We start from the raw sequence: 12,144 nt of genomic DNA on the forward strand, positions 1-12,144 counted from the left end.
CTCCTCCTCCTCCTCCTCCTCCTCCTCCTCCTCCTCCTCCTCTTCTTCTTCTTCTTTTTCTTTTAATGTAAGAAACTAAATTCAGGAACTAGTTGAGGGATGAGTCATTCTAATTAATTGGAAGAGAAGATGAACTTCGACATAGTTTCAATTTGCTCTTTTCTTTAAATAGTCAAGTAATTATGTAGTAATTTAGCATTAATAAATAATTGCTTCCATCTTTATCCCAACCTGGGTTAATATTTTCTAAGTTCAGTAGGACCATATTTTTCAAGCTATCCAATTAAGGATCAACTGCCAAAGCTCTGACTCAGGGACTGGGAATTCTGTTTTTTTCTTAATGAAGACTTTATATGGGGGGATTTGAGAGATGGCTCAGCAGTTAAGAGCACTTCCTGCTCTTGCAGAGGACCTGAGTTCAGTCCCCAGCACCCAGCACCACTGCCTGTAACTGCAGCTCCAGGAGATCTGATTCCTTCTTCTGGCCTCTGCGAGCACCTCAACTCACACACTCTTACTCACATGCAGACACATCCCTACGTATGCATACACATAATTGTAAAGGAAAAGATTTCAATTTGAAATAATTTTATATTTACAGCAGTGCTGCAAAGACAGTGCAAAGAGTTCCTGAGTTTCCTTTCTCTAGCTTCCCCCAATGTAAATATCCCAAATAACACAGTGCATTAGCAAAAATAATAAGCTGACGTGTGTGTGTGTGTGTGTGTGTGTGTGTGTACGTGTGTACGAACTAAGCTGCAAGCTACCCAGATTGCCCCAGATTTCCTTCTAATGCCCCTTGCTGTTCAAGCCTAGATGCCTCTTGAGATTTAACTCTTCTGTCTTCTTAGCTTTCTTGGGTGCATGTTTTTTTATGTATTTTTAACAAGTTCTACTTCCTTTTGAGAGGTGCATTTGGACTCTTCTCCCAAGTTAAGCCCTTATCAGTCAGGGACCTAACAGAGCACGTAGGGCACACGTGGGAGCATCCTGGAGAAAATTGAACAAAGTGTTGTTTCCAGAGGTGCAGACAGGATTGAGGTTGTTAAGTGATAGGATGAAGGTTGTCAAGGCAACCAGGAATGGTCTACAAGCATGCACCCCCGTTTGGTGCCAGCAGCAGAGACTGCCCAAGCAGAGCAGTCAGAGACCTGTCTTGGAGAGCTAGCGCTTACAGAGTCAGGAGCTCTGAAGTCCGAGCGTGCGGAGGAGAGCAGACCTGAGCTTTAACTTCTTCACCTGAATCTCCTGCATCAGCCTCATTCTAGTAAACCCAATATGAACCTGGGGGGCAGGGATGGGTGTTTTATTTCCTGGCCATAGGCACAAGAGAAGGGTAGAGAATTAAGTACATTTATATTTATCCTTGGAAACTGTCCAGCTTATGAACGTGAGGCAAGTTCAGCAAACATTCTGTTGGTAGTTTAATAATGTAATGAGAACTTTTCTGTCCAGCTAAATAAATGAACCTCCAGACTGAATGGGGAAGCCTCACTTCAGGCAGTCATGGAATCCGTAACAGGTTTTTAGAATGAAATAGACAACCTGGAGATATTTGCATAAAACCATGCTTTTCACATTTTCTGCTTTGTTACTTGGCCTTCAGCTCTGTAAGAGTGATGGCCACTTCTCAAGAATAGCAAATTAGATTCTGGAAGAAAAGATTCTGAAAAAAGTCATTGGCTTTTTATTCGAACTGCAAAGTAATAGACTCAAGTTGTCAAGTGTGCTTCTTGCTCTGGGTAGGGTGGTGGAGGGGAAACACGGTGATGAGGAAGGGCTCGAGTCTCCAGACCTGACTTTCCTGGTGTTTGTCTGATGGGCGCTGCTGTCTTCTGCTGTGGTATTTTGGTTTTAGACAGTGGGAATGAATGGGTGGTTTCTTTTCTTTGTTTCAGATAAGGAGTAGAAACTCAAAAGATTGGGTATTAATCTGGGTTTGCAGTTTTTGATGCTAAATACATTAGATTTGCCAAAATGGAAGGCTCTGGACTGAGTTATAGCCATGGGTCTTGCATATCAGCTTTTCATCATCCTCTGAGGAGAGAGGCCCTTCCGTGTTCATTTTGAAAGTGGTTGCACTGGGACCTCAGCAAGATGGAGATTTCTTCCCAAGGTTTGAATGAAGAAAGTTCATTGCAAGGACTCCTGCAGACCAAAAAAATAAATGGAAAGGTATCTGATTGAAAGACAGCAGGGAAGCCATTCTTACCTTGGTTCAAACAGATGAAAGAGCAAGTGACAGATCTAGTGAGGGTTGTAATCACAATCAGAAGACACATCGGTGAGGGGCCTTAGCTGCCACCAAACCCTGCAGTGTGAGGAGAGAGAGGAAAACATCAGCCCATTGTCTCCTTCCCACCTGTGGGTGGTTTTTAGTTTTCCTTTTTTTCCATTGGTGAAACCCGAGAGAAGTGAGAGGGGAAGGAAGTATGGATATCAGGGGAGGTGTTCTGAGGGGTGTACAGAATGTCACTAACTGGCCCATCGTAACAGAACACTACTCCCGAATGCCACCTAACTGGCCCAGATTATTAAAAATTTAGGTTTGGAGGAAATGCAAACTAGATGTAGTAAACTACTGGGCAAATCTAGTCTTTAAAGAGCAGTTTTATAGTTTCAGAATGAATTACTAACCTGTTGATGTTCTAGTTCATAGAAGCCCTATGTCCTTGAGTTGTTGAGCCTCTTAGTATGTTGAGAAAGATGTCATCCTTTAACAATATGGAGGTCTCCAAAGAAGGGGGCCCAGCAATTGCCCCAACTGGCATTTTCAGAGTTAAAATGGCCATCACAGCCTGTATGCTATTATTGCCCTAATGGGTTTTTTTTTCTGTTAGAGCTAAATGTAATTATTAAATAATCATTTCCAGTTGTCCATTGATTATTTGTGTATGAAATATTTAATGAAAATAAACCCAAATACTTCAGTCATGGAAAGACCCATTCCTGGGAAAAATATTTGCGTTTTCTCTCTTACCCTAGTTTCAGGTTATTTTTATGTGGTTCTGGTCCAGGGATCATTGCAGATCTTGTGGTGGAAGGCTCAGAGAAGCAGAAGCAGCTATCACGGCAGCTTGAGGAAAAGGACCCAGAGGTCTCTTCTTTAGCCTTGGGTTCAGTGAATGATAAATGGCAATGCAACCCAGGAAAAGTAATACATACTGGATTTTCCTTTTCTTGGTAAATGATCTCTGAGAAATCGTAATATCAGCTCTCTTAAGTACTGGTGAGTCTGCTTTTACTGTGACATGTTCGTTCTAAATAACCCTTCCCATATTGGTGTTAGATTCTTAGGCAAAGCTACCTTTATTTAAAGTTCCTGAAAACAAAAACTGTGCCTGATAAAATACTATTCATGTCAGACATTTATGTAGACTCTTATTAGGTCAAACTGTGCTGTTGTTCCCTAGCCCAGAAAGGTGTCTGGCCTATCTTCATCTTCAGCCATGGGCCTGCAGGAAAATACTGAGTTAAAAGGTTAAAAACGGGTCATAAGCTAATGAGCGATTTACTCTATTGGTCAGCCAGCCCAAGCAGAGTTCAAGGTTCTTTGACTCTCATTGCTTAAATGAATTTAGCTGAACTTTTAAGCAAAGCCAAAAATAAATTTGTCTAGCATGCTTTACAAAAGGACTGTCGCTGCTTTCCAAGTCACTAGAATCGATAAGCAGCGACAGTATCTTACTCTAAGCAAAAGCTGTGACCTTTGCTGTCTTGATTTGACTGTGTGAGATGCCAGAGCAGGCAGTGTTGATGCCACATGATGCCAGCTGCCTGTGACCCAGGCTAAGAGTGAACCCCATGACTTCAGGTGTTCTCTCTGATACACAGAAGCTCTCTGACCTTTGCAGTGCTTTGTGCTTGATTTCAAGATGGGTTCCTACGTCAAGCACAGCTTGACTTCTGTGGCCTCCCGCATCCCTCAAGGTCAGTTGGTTGCCATGCTTGTCTTCCTTAGGTCTCTAGAGAATATCTACCTCCCCTGTCTTTGTTAGTGTCACAGCACAGCCCTTCCCCTGGCCCAAGCTATAGTGCGAGTCTCTAGCCAGCTTGCCTGCTCGCAGGGTGCCCTCGCTTCTGCCACCAATAGGCTTCCTAGACCATCATCCTACGTCCTGAGTCTCTTCCTAAACACTCTCAGCCAGGTTACAGTTACACTTGGTGGAGTCAGTTCCTCTGCTGGTTTCTGCCTGTGGTCCCAGACGCTCTGCCCATGTCTTCCCAATGCCACAGCGTTCCAGCACACACGTGGTACCATGCGGCAGCAGAGTAATAACCCTGCATTTGTCTACAATGTGTGCTACCGTGGTGTCTTTCTTGGTGGAACATAACGTGTTGCATACACCAAGGGTCTGATACAGAGCCAGGTGTTAGGTAGATCTCCAGGTTGGAGTAATGAGAAACTTTTATAACCTGCAAATTCTAAAACAAAAACAAAAAAAACCCCAAACCCACAATAGTTTAAAAAAATATTAGAGGCCTCATCAGGCAACCTGGGGAGGACAAGGCACATGGCTTTCCAAGCTGTACACCCTACAGAGCTATACGGACTATGCTATATAGTAGAGATTGCTGACCAGAAACCTGATTGGCACAGTGCTGATTTACTAACAAGTACAAAGTCCATCATCCAGGAAATCACCAGCTAATCGAGGGCACACCACAGAGCCAGTAAGGAGACCCAGGTACCTTCCTGCAGCTCCTCCCACACACTCTTGCCCATAACATGTGCAAACAGAAATTTTTGTTTCTGGAACAATCAAAGGTCTTATCTTTAGAATGCATAACTCAGAGCTGTGATTAGGCTCCATGCAGTGATGCTGAGAGCCAGTGGGGCTGCATGGACTGGTGTTATGTGTCTGAGCTTAGTCCGTCTCTCATGTTGTGGTCTGTACAGTTGTCTATATTATGAGTACAGTTTTATGAGTTGTGGTTTGGTTAAGTTCCAGGTCTCCTTCACATGCTGGTTATAAGCCAACTGCCTTTACAATAAAAGTAGAAGAAATACCAACACAGTATCTTTGTCCAGGGAACCCCCACTTTAGGCTATGATAATTTGGTATGTGTTGTAAGAGAGTTAAGAACAAGGCATACCCGAATTCAGAAGAAGAAACCCCCCTTTAATATGTCTTATTTTTTACATGCTGTTATTTTTTGAGAAACAGTCACATTTGGCTCAGGCTGGCTTTGAGTTTTCTGTGTAGCTGAGGCTGGCCTTGAGCTCTTGATCCCTCCTGCTCTCCATTGTCTAAGTACCAGGATTACAGGTGTGTGCTACCATATCTGACTAAGCATGCTATTTTGTTGAAATTCTATAATATGCAAGGCTCTATGTACATTACACAGTAAGCAAATTACATATATTATTTTCTTTAATTCCAACAGTAGGAGGTGGGTGATATTTTTCTTATTCTTATTTTAAAGTGAAGAAACTGAGATGCAGAAAGGTTGAATAAGCATCCCTGGCCGCCCACCCACGCCTCTGGGGCCCGGACTTTATTACACAGACGTTTACAGGGCTCACTCGTGGTGCTTTCTGTAATCTGAAAAATAAACCTTGGACATAGCCATTACCAGGGGGGGAGCTGAAACTTTGCACTGTCCAGAAGCTGACCTGGGATCGCTAAGCTGGACACAGAGCAGAGTAGGATCTGGAGTCAGCCAATGAGGCTGCCAGTGGCTTCACAGCTTCTCATTACCCTGTCCTGTGGTGTCTGGACTCCCACACCTGTGTTCTTAGCCACTGAGGCTAAGCACAGCTCAGTGCCGGGGAAGATGCTTCACAGAAGCATTGAAGTGTGAGCTGGGGTTTGACAGATAAATGGGACTATTTCTGTATGGATCGTGAAAACCAGGCTCTGATAGTCTATCAGGAACAGGGGCCTTGAGGAGCACTGGGAACCAGAGTGGTGCTTCTGGGCCCGGGAACAATGGGGTTCTGAATGCAGAAGATGGAGAAACAGTAGGTGGCAACCAAGAGATAGAGCCAGGAGTGAGGACCACACTGGGACTTCATTCTGCGTGTGTCACCAAAGGCTGCACTTCTCAGTGATCATTCGGGAAAGGGACTAGCAAGGATATTTGTGCTGAAGGCGGCTCCGAGTTCTGGGCATGTATGAAACAAAAGAAGCTGTAGGAAAGTGACGCTGCTTAGGGATGGGCCTAACGCAATTGCTTTGAAGAGCACAGCACTTACTCTAATGTCTGCGTTCCTGCAAGCTAAAGATAAAAGATGCCACCACTTTCAATCAGTCCCGGGTCTAAAAGAACCTCTTTTGTTTCTGGCATTCTGGGGGGTGACATGCATTTAATGTGCACATCAATCTTGTAGGGTAGGCACTATTCATGTCCTAATTCTTTAAACGATTAAATAGGCTCAGAGCACTCAGGGATTTGAGTAATTTACACAAATTGGCCAGTGGTAGAGCCAAGGCTTCCAACCAGTTTAATTGTAGCATTTGTTGAAGTTAGTGTCTTCTGGCTTAGGAGATGCAAAGGCCTCACACACATAGCCATCTTGTGTCCTAGAGAGCAGGGGTGGCAATTGGACTAGGAGAAGAGGTGTTTCCAAAGTTGGCTTGTCCCGTCCCAGTTCTGGGTGAGAATGACTTCTCTCTGCATGCTTCCCATCATGGAATTGCCTGCCTTGAAATAGCCATTTCAGCAAAGAGTGCTACTCCTTAGATATCAAATCATGCTCCCAAAGCTCAGACTTAAATCCTGGTCCCTGCTGGATGACGGAGCTTTTCTTAGGCTTCTTTAGCCAATTAGCAGTTAACTGTGTGCTGTCCTTCCTGTCGATAACCAGTGGTTCACAAAATTAACTAAGAACGGGTGCCCTCAATTAGGACGTGTAGAAAGGTCTTCTCCGACTGGGAGATAGTGATACTATTTGTTAATTTCAGGATGTGGCATTCTAAATATTGCAGCATAAGAGAAAATGTGGAGGTGATGCACATGGATTGTGTATTCTTGAAACGAAGGGACACTTTGGTGTAGAGTTTTCCCCCTTGTAGGCTGCGCTTATAGATTGTCTTAGATCATTAACCTAAAAGTGAATTTTCCCTCTCCCTTGTTGTCCAGGTAGAGTGGCCTGTAAGAGCCTGAGCCAAAGAGTAAAACCGCCCTGAGTCATCCTTGGTAAGTGACTTAAACTTTCTGCATCTGATGTCATTCACTTCTTTCTCTCTCTCTCTCTCTCTCTCTCTCTCTCTTTCTCTCTCTCTCTCTGTATGTGTGTGTGTAGAACAGAGATCAGTTTCAGGTGTTGTTCCTCAGGAGCCATCTGCCTTGATTTTGAGATGGAGCCATCTCTCTCCCATCTAATAGGAATTTGGGTCCTCAATGAGGCTGGCTCGCCAGCAAGCCCATGGGGCTTCCATCTCCCCAGTACTGGATTATGAGCATGTGCCACACCCAGTTTTGCACATGGATGCTGGGGATCAAATCCAGGTTTCTGTGCTTGCATGCAGGCGCTGTGCTGGCAGAGCTGTCTCCCAGCCCCAGTGCTTTCCTTCTACAATGGTGGTGATAAGAAGACTTATCACTTACCATCAGGGTACCCTGATGATTAGGCGACAGTCTGTAAACACCAGCTGGCAGACACAGTGTGCAGACACAGTGAGGACTCAGCAAACATCTAGGACATGGCTGGTGGATGGTAGACTTGGGTCTAGGCTATGCACTGCCCAGCTCCCAAGATGGACTTGGTAGGAAGGCCGCCCCTGCGGCCACACTTAGAGTGATGCTTCCCCAGAACTGCTCTGAGTGGCTTCCTTGTATTAACTTTTTAATCCTCACTCCCATCCATTTTACCCTTGCTTATGACCGAGACACAGATGCTAACATCCTTGCTCAAGTTTATCTGGCTGGCAGTGCTGATTGTAAGCCCTTTGTGCTATTACAGGATAAGTCAGTATAGCTGACCTCTTTTCTGTCTGTTACAAAAGTCAGGGGCAACCTCAAAGGTCTTGCTTTTGTTTCAATTGTTATATATAATACACTGGTTGTCTTTATATATTTTAATATTTCTTAGAATACATCTACATTTTCAGCCTTTGAGAATAATACATATAATTTTAGCTTTAAAGATTACATTCATTGTGTGTGTGTGTGTGTGTGTGTGTGTGTGTGTGTATGCTACAGTGAGTTCTGGGGGTTAAACTTAATGGAAAGTCATAATTTTACTTGATATTGAAAAGTGATTCCACTTCTACTTGAAAGAATTTAGCTGTATGTGATCAGGAGAAGATGGGAAGAGGAAGAAGTGGAAGGGGGAAGGGAAATAAGAATGAGCCCCTGGGTCACGGGGCTAGACCAGCAGGTGTGCCTGCCTGTCCATCTGCTCTGGTAAGGGGGTCCAAAGCTGCATTCATTGCTCAGATGGCTTCGTTCCTCGTGGTTTTCATTGTAAGGGCATATTGCCGCGTAAGACTTTAGTAAGTGCTTTGCATATGCTGGGACTCACAGGCCAGCTACATTAGTAAGTGGTCAGGAACTCAGAGCTGCGCTGGGACTGCTGACAGGCGTGGTGTCCCCACGAGACATGTTGTGGATACGTTTTTAAACAGATTGATCCTTTCCAGAGATGTCCTCTGCGTCCGATGGTGGTTGGTGATGGTGTGAAATGGTTCTGGGATTCACAGAGCACCTGCCTCACCCTACTCAAATCCCTGCCATAGGGTTCCATTTCCTGTTTGCTTGCTGCCTGCATCCCTCTCTTCACTTGGCCTGTGCACACGCTGCTCACTGAACTCCATGGCCATGACTCCTTCTCTCTGTTGGCACCAGAAACTCATGCCCATTTTGGCCCTCCCTGAACTTCCTGGTCTCCTTCCAGGCTGCAAGGGGAAGTCAGACACATGTATGTCACACGACATACGTGTGACACATGTATCTCAGAAAGATAACTAAAAAGTCCTGCATAATCCAGACTTAGTTTTTGTTTTCCTGAAACTTTATTCAGAGAATTTCAAGTGTTTTGTATCAGTGGGATAGGTCAAGTCTGGCTTTTTCTTTCCTTAACGTACCATCTTACATGGTAAGACTGTAAGGACTTAGAGTTGTGAGTAGATTGGGGAAGTGAGCGGTAAAAAGCACATGGTGAATACGGGGCTGATGACAGGGCTGTCTGTCTGTCTATGTCAGAGTTGTCAGTGTGTCTGTGGCAGGGCTGTCTGTCTGTCTGACTGTGGCAGGACTCTCTACCTGTGGCAGGGTTGTCTGTCTGTCTGTGTCAGGGCTATGTGTCTGTCTGTGTCAGGGCTGTCTGTCTGTGTCAGGGCTGTCTGTGAAGGTCTGTCTGTCTGTTTAGGCAGGGCTGTCTATCTCTGCCAGAGTTGTCAGTCTGTCTGTGACAGGACTGTCTGGCTGTGTCAAGGCTGTCTGTCTGTCTGACTGTGTCAGGGCTGTCTGTCTATGTCAGTGCTGTTCTTCTGTCTGTGACAGGGTTGTTTGTCTGTTTGTGGCAGGTCTGTCTGTCTGCTTCAAGGCTGTATGTCTGTGTCAAGCTGTCTGTCAGTCTGGCTGCCTGTCTGTGACAGGTCTGTCTGTCTATACTAGGGCTGTCTGTCTGTCTGTCGTAGGTCTGTCTGTCTGACTGTGGCAGGGGCTGTCTGTCTGTGTCTGGGCTGTCAACATGTCGTTTCTCTGACACGCTGTGATAGGTTAGGGCAGGTTTCTGGAGATGTGAGGAGATAGACATTTTATGTGTAAGTAGGATGCTCACCATTCTATGCCCCTCAAAGACAACTCACCCTGCCCTTTTCCTTTCTGAAAAGCCACAAAATATGTCTTTCTTTCTGCCTAATGTTCAAGTCAAGCTGTTTTCTACCATGGCCATGAAAAAGCTAAATTAAAGCTAAATGAGGATGGCAGTAGGAAACTATTTTTTTGAAGAGATGAAAACCTGGGCCCCATGATACCTGCAGAGTCCAATACTCCAACCAAGAACGTTGCATGGAGAGGAGGTAGACCCCCTGCTCAAAGGAAGCCCATAGGATGCTCAGTGTCCAAGTGGGTTCCATAATAAGAGGAACAGGGACTGTCTGATATGAACTCAGTGGCTCGCTCTTTGATCACCTCCCCCTGAGTTGGGGGTGGTGGTGGCAGGGAGCAGCCTTACCAGGCCACAGAAGAGGACATTGCAGCCAGTCCTGATGAGACTTGATAAGCTAGGGTCAGAGGGAAGGGAAGGAAGACCTCCTCTATCAGTGGACTTGGAGAGGGGCATGGGAGGAGATGAGGGAGGGTGGGATTGGGAGGGGATAGGGGACGGGGCTACAGCTGGGATACAAAGTGAATAGTTTGTAATAAATAAATTAATTAATCAAATTTAATTAAAAAAAGAGAGAGATCATTAAAAAGGCCTCTGAGTGTCCATGATAGGCAGTCACAGGAGGCTGATGTGTCTGCTGTTTGCTGAGGGCACGTTGTCTCATGAACTGCTCTGTGTGAGCTGTTGTTGAGATGGTTGCTGGAGCCTCTGTTAAGAAATGTTGTTTACCTTGGTGCTATGGGTTCTGAGGGAACACAGATCAGAAACAAGAATACTGATATGGGGGTACTGCTTAGCTGATAAAGTGTTTGTCACAAGAGCACGAGGACTGGAGTGTGAGCCCAGAACCTGCGTGAGAGCCAGACACAGGGATGTGCACCTTGGTTCCAGCTCCAGCACCCCTGGACTCACGCGCCAGCCTACCCAGTGAGCCCCAGGTCTTAGTGAGAGCTTGGAACAGTGCCTGGCACACACACACACACACACACACACACACACACACACACACACTCACACTCACACTTGACAGGAATGAACCTTTGTAAGCTGTGACATGATTGGTACCCATAACAGGGTCTGGCAAATGACTGTTGCTCCCTTGTGGAGTGAATGACTGACAAGTGAATGAGTTAAGACTCTCAGCTTCTCTCTTTTTCCTGCAGTTTCTCACATTCAAAGCTGGGACTAAGTGTGCAGGGCTCAGGACCTCAGGAGGGCTCGCAGCAAGCCTCTGCTCAGTGTGCCTCCTGCTGTCCCAGGTGTGCTGGGCTGGAATTTCAAGAAATGTGTCAGGAAAGGTTTTGTTGGCCAGATCAGTCTGATTGCCTGCGAAATTAAAAGCTTCTAAACCAGAAAAGGGCAATGCCTTTTCTTAGTCTTCCTAAGCTACAGCCCAGAGCAAAGAGATCCAGGCCTCATTTCCCAGCCTGGTGGGCAGATGCACACTCTATAAATCTGGGTCCATGAGTGTGAGGGTGTTACAATCATCTAGTCTGAGGAAGAGAAGGGTTTAGAGAGAAGAAAGTGACTTAAGCCACAACTGGCTATAGACTAAGATTTCTTTAAATAATATTTTTATTCATTCTTTGAGAATCTTATACAAGGCTCCTTGATCACAGTCACCTCCTACACTTCTTCCCCAACTCCAGCCTCCCACCTCCAAACTTTATGTCCTTTCCTCCTTAAAAAAAATAAATAAATAATCCAGTGACTCTAACTTGGGCCCAAATACTCCTGGGTGTGGGGCCATCCACTGGAGCATTCTCTACCTACTAGGAGCCACGCTCTTGAAGAAATCTGACTTCTGCTCCCCTAGAAGCCATCGGCTGCCCATTGCTCCCAGCCAAGGCTGGGGTTTGAGCCCCTCCCCAGTGCTGGGCTACTAACTGGTTGATCTTGTGCAGGCAGCTGCACTGCTGAGCTGTGCAGTACTCCTGTCATATGCAGAAGACAGTTTCTCTCTGTCCTCCCCAACCTCCGACTCACACAGGCTTTCCATCTCCCTGTTCCAAGATGGTTCCTGACTCTTGGGAAGAGAGGGCATGCTGTCCCACGTGGCTGTACAGTCCTCAGGTACTCATGCTTCACTCTGACCAGGTGTGAGTTTCTACACTAACTACGATTCCCTAAACAAAGAAATTTCTCTGATGAGGTCTAAGGGCTGCACTAATATAGATAGAAGTGTGAGGGCAGTTGATACTCTGCCCCTTTGGCAGAATAATAGTCATAGGTTAACTCCTGGGCCAAGCTCCCTGACCTTGGCTTCTTCGCCAGATTTACATGCTTGTGGCATGTAGCCCATGATTTTAATTACGTATTTGTGTGTGTGTGTGTGTGTGTGTGTGTGTGTGTGTGTGTGTGTGTGT

At 45.5% G+C, this 12,144-nt stretch overlaps 1 protein-coding gene across 2 annotated transcripts in view; it reads left to right on the forward strand.

The window, feature by feature from the left end:
• The window catches only part of Ncald (neurocalcin delta), a 352,410-nt gene that overhangs the window by 107,011 nt on the left and 233,255 nt on the right, over positions 1 to 12,144 (forward strand). For both annotated transcript variants that reach the window (XM_055626510.1, XM_055626511.1), the window contains exon 2: positions 7,087 to 7,143. The gene's annotated coding sequence lies outside the window, so the exon portion shown is untranslated. The remainder of the gene's footprint in view (positions 1 to 7,086; positions 7,144 to 12,144) is intronic.

The sequence above is a fragment of the Psammomys obesus genome, unplaced genomic scaffold, assembly GCF_907164565.1.
Source record: "Psammomys obesus unplaced genomic scaffold, mPsaObe1.curated_primary_1811, whole genome shotgun sequence".
NCBI lineage: Eukaryota > Metazoa > Chordata > Mammalia > Rodentia > Muridae > Psammomys > Psammomys obesus.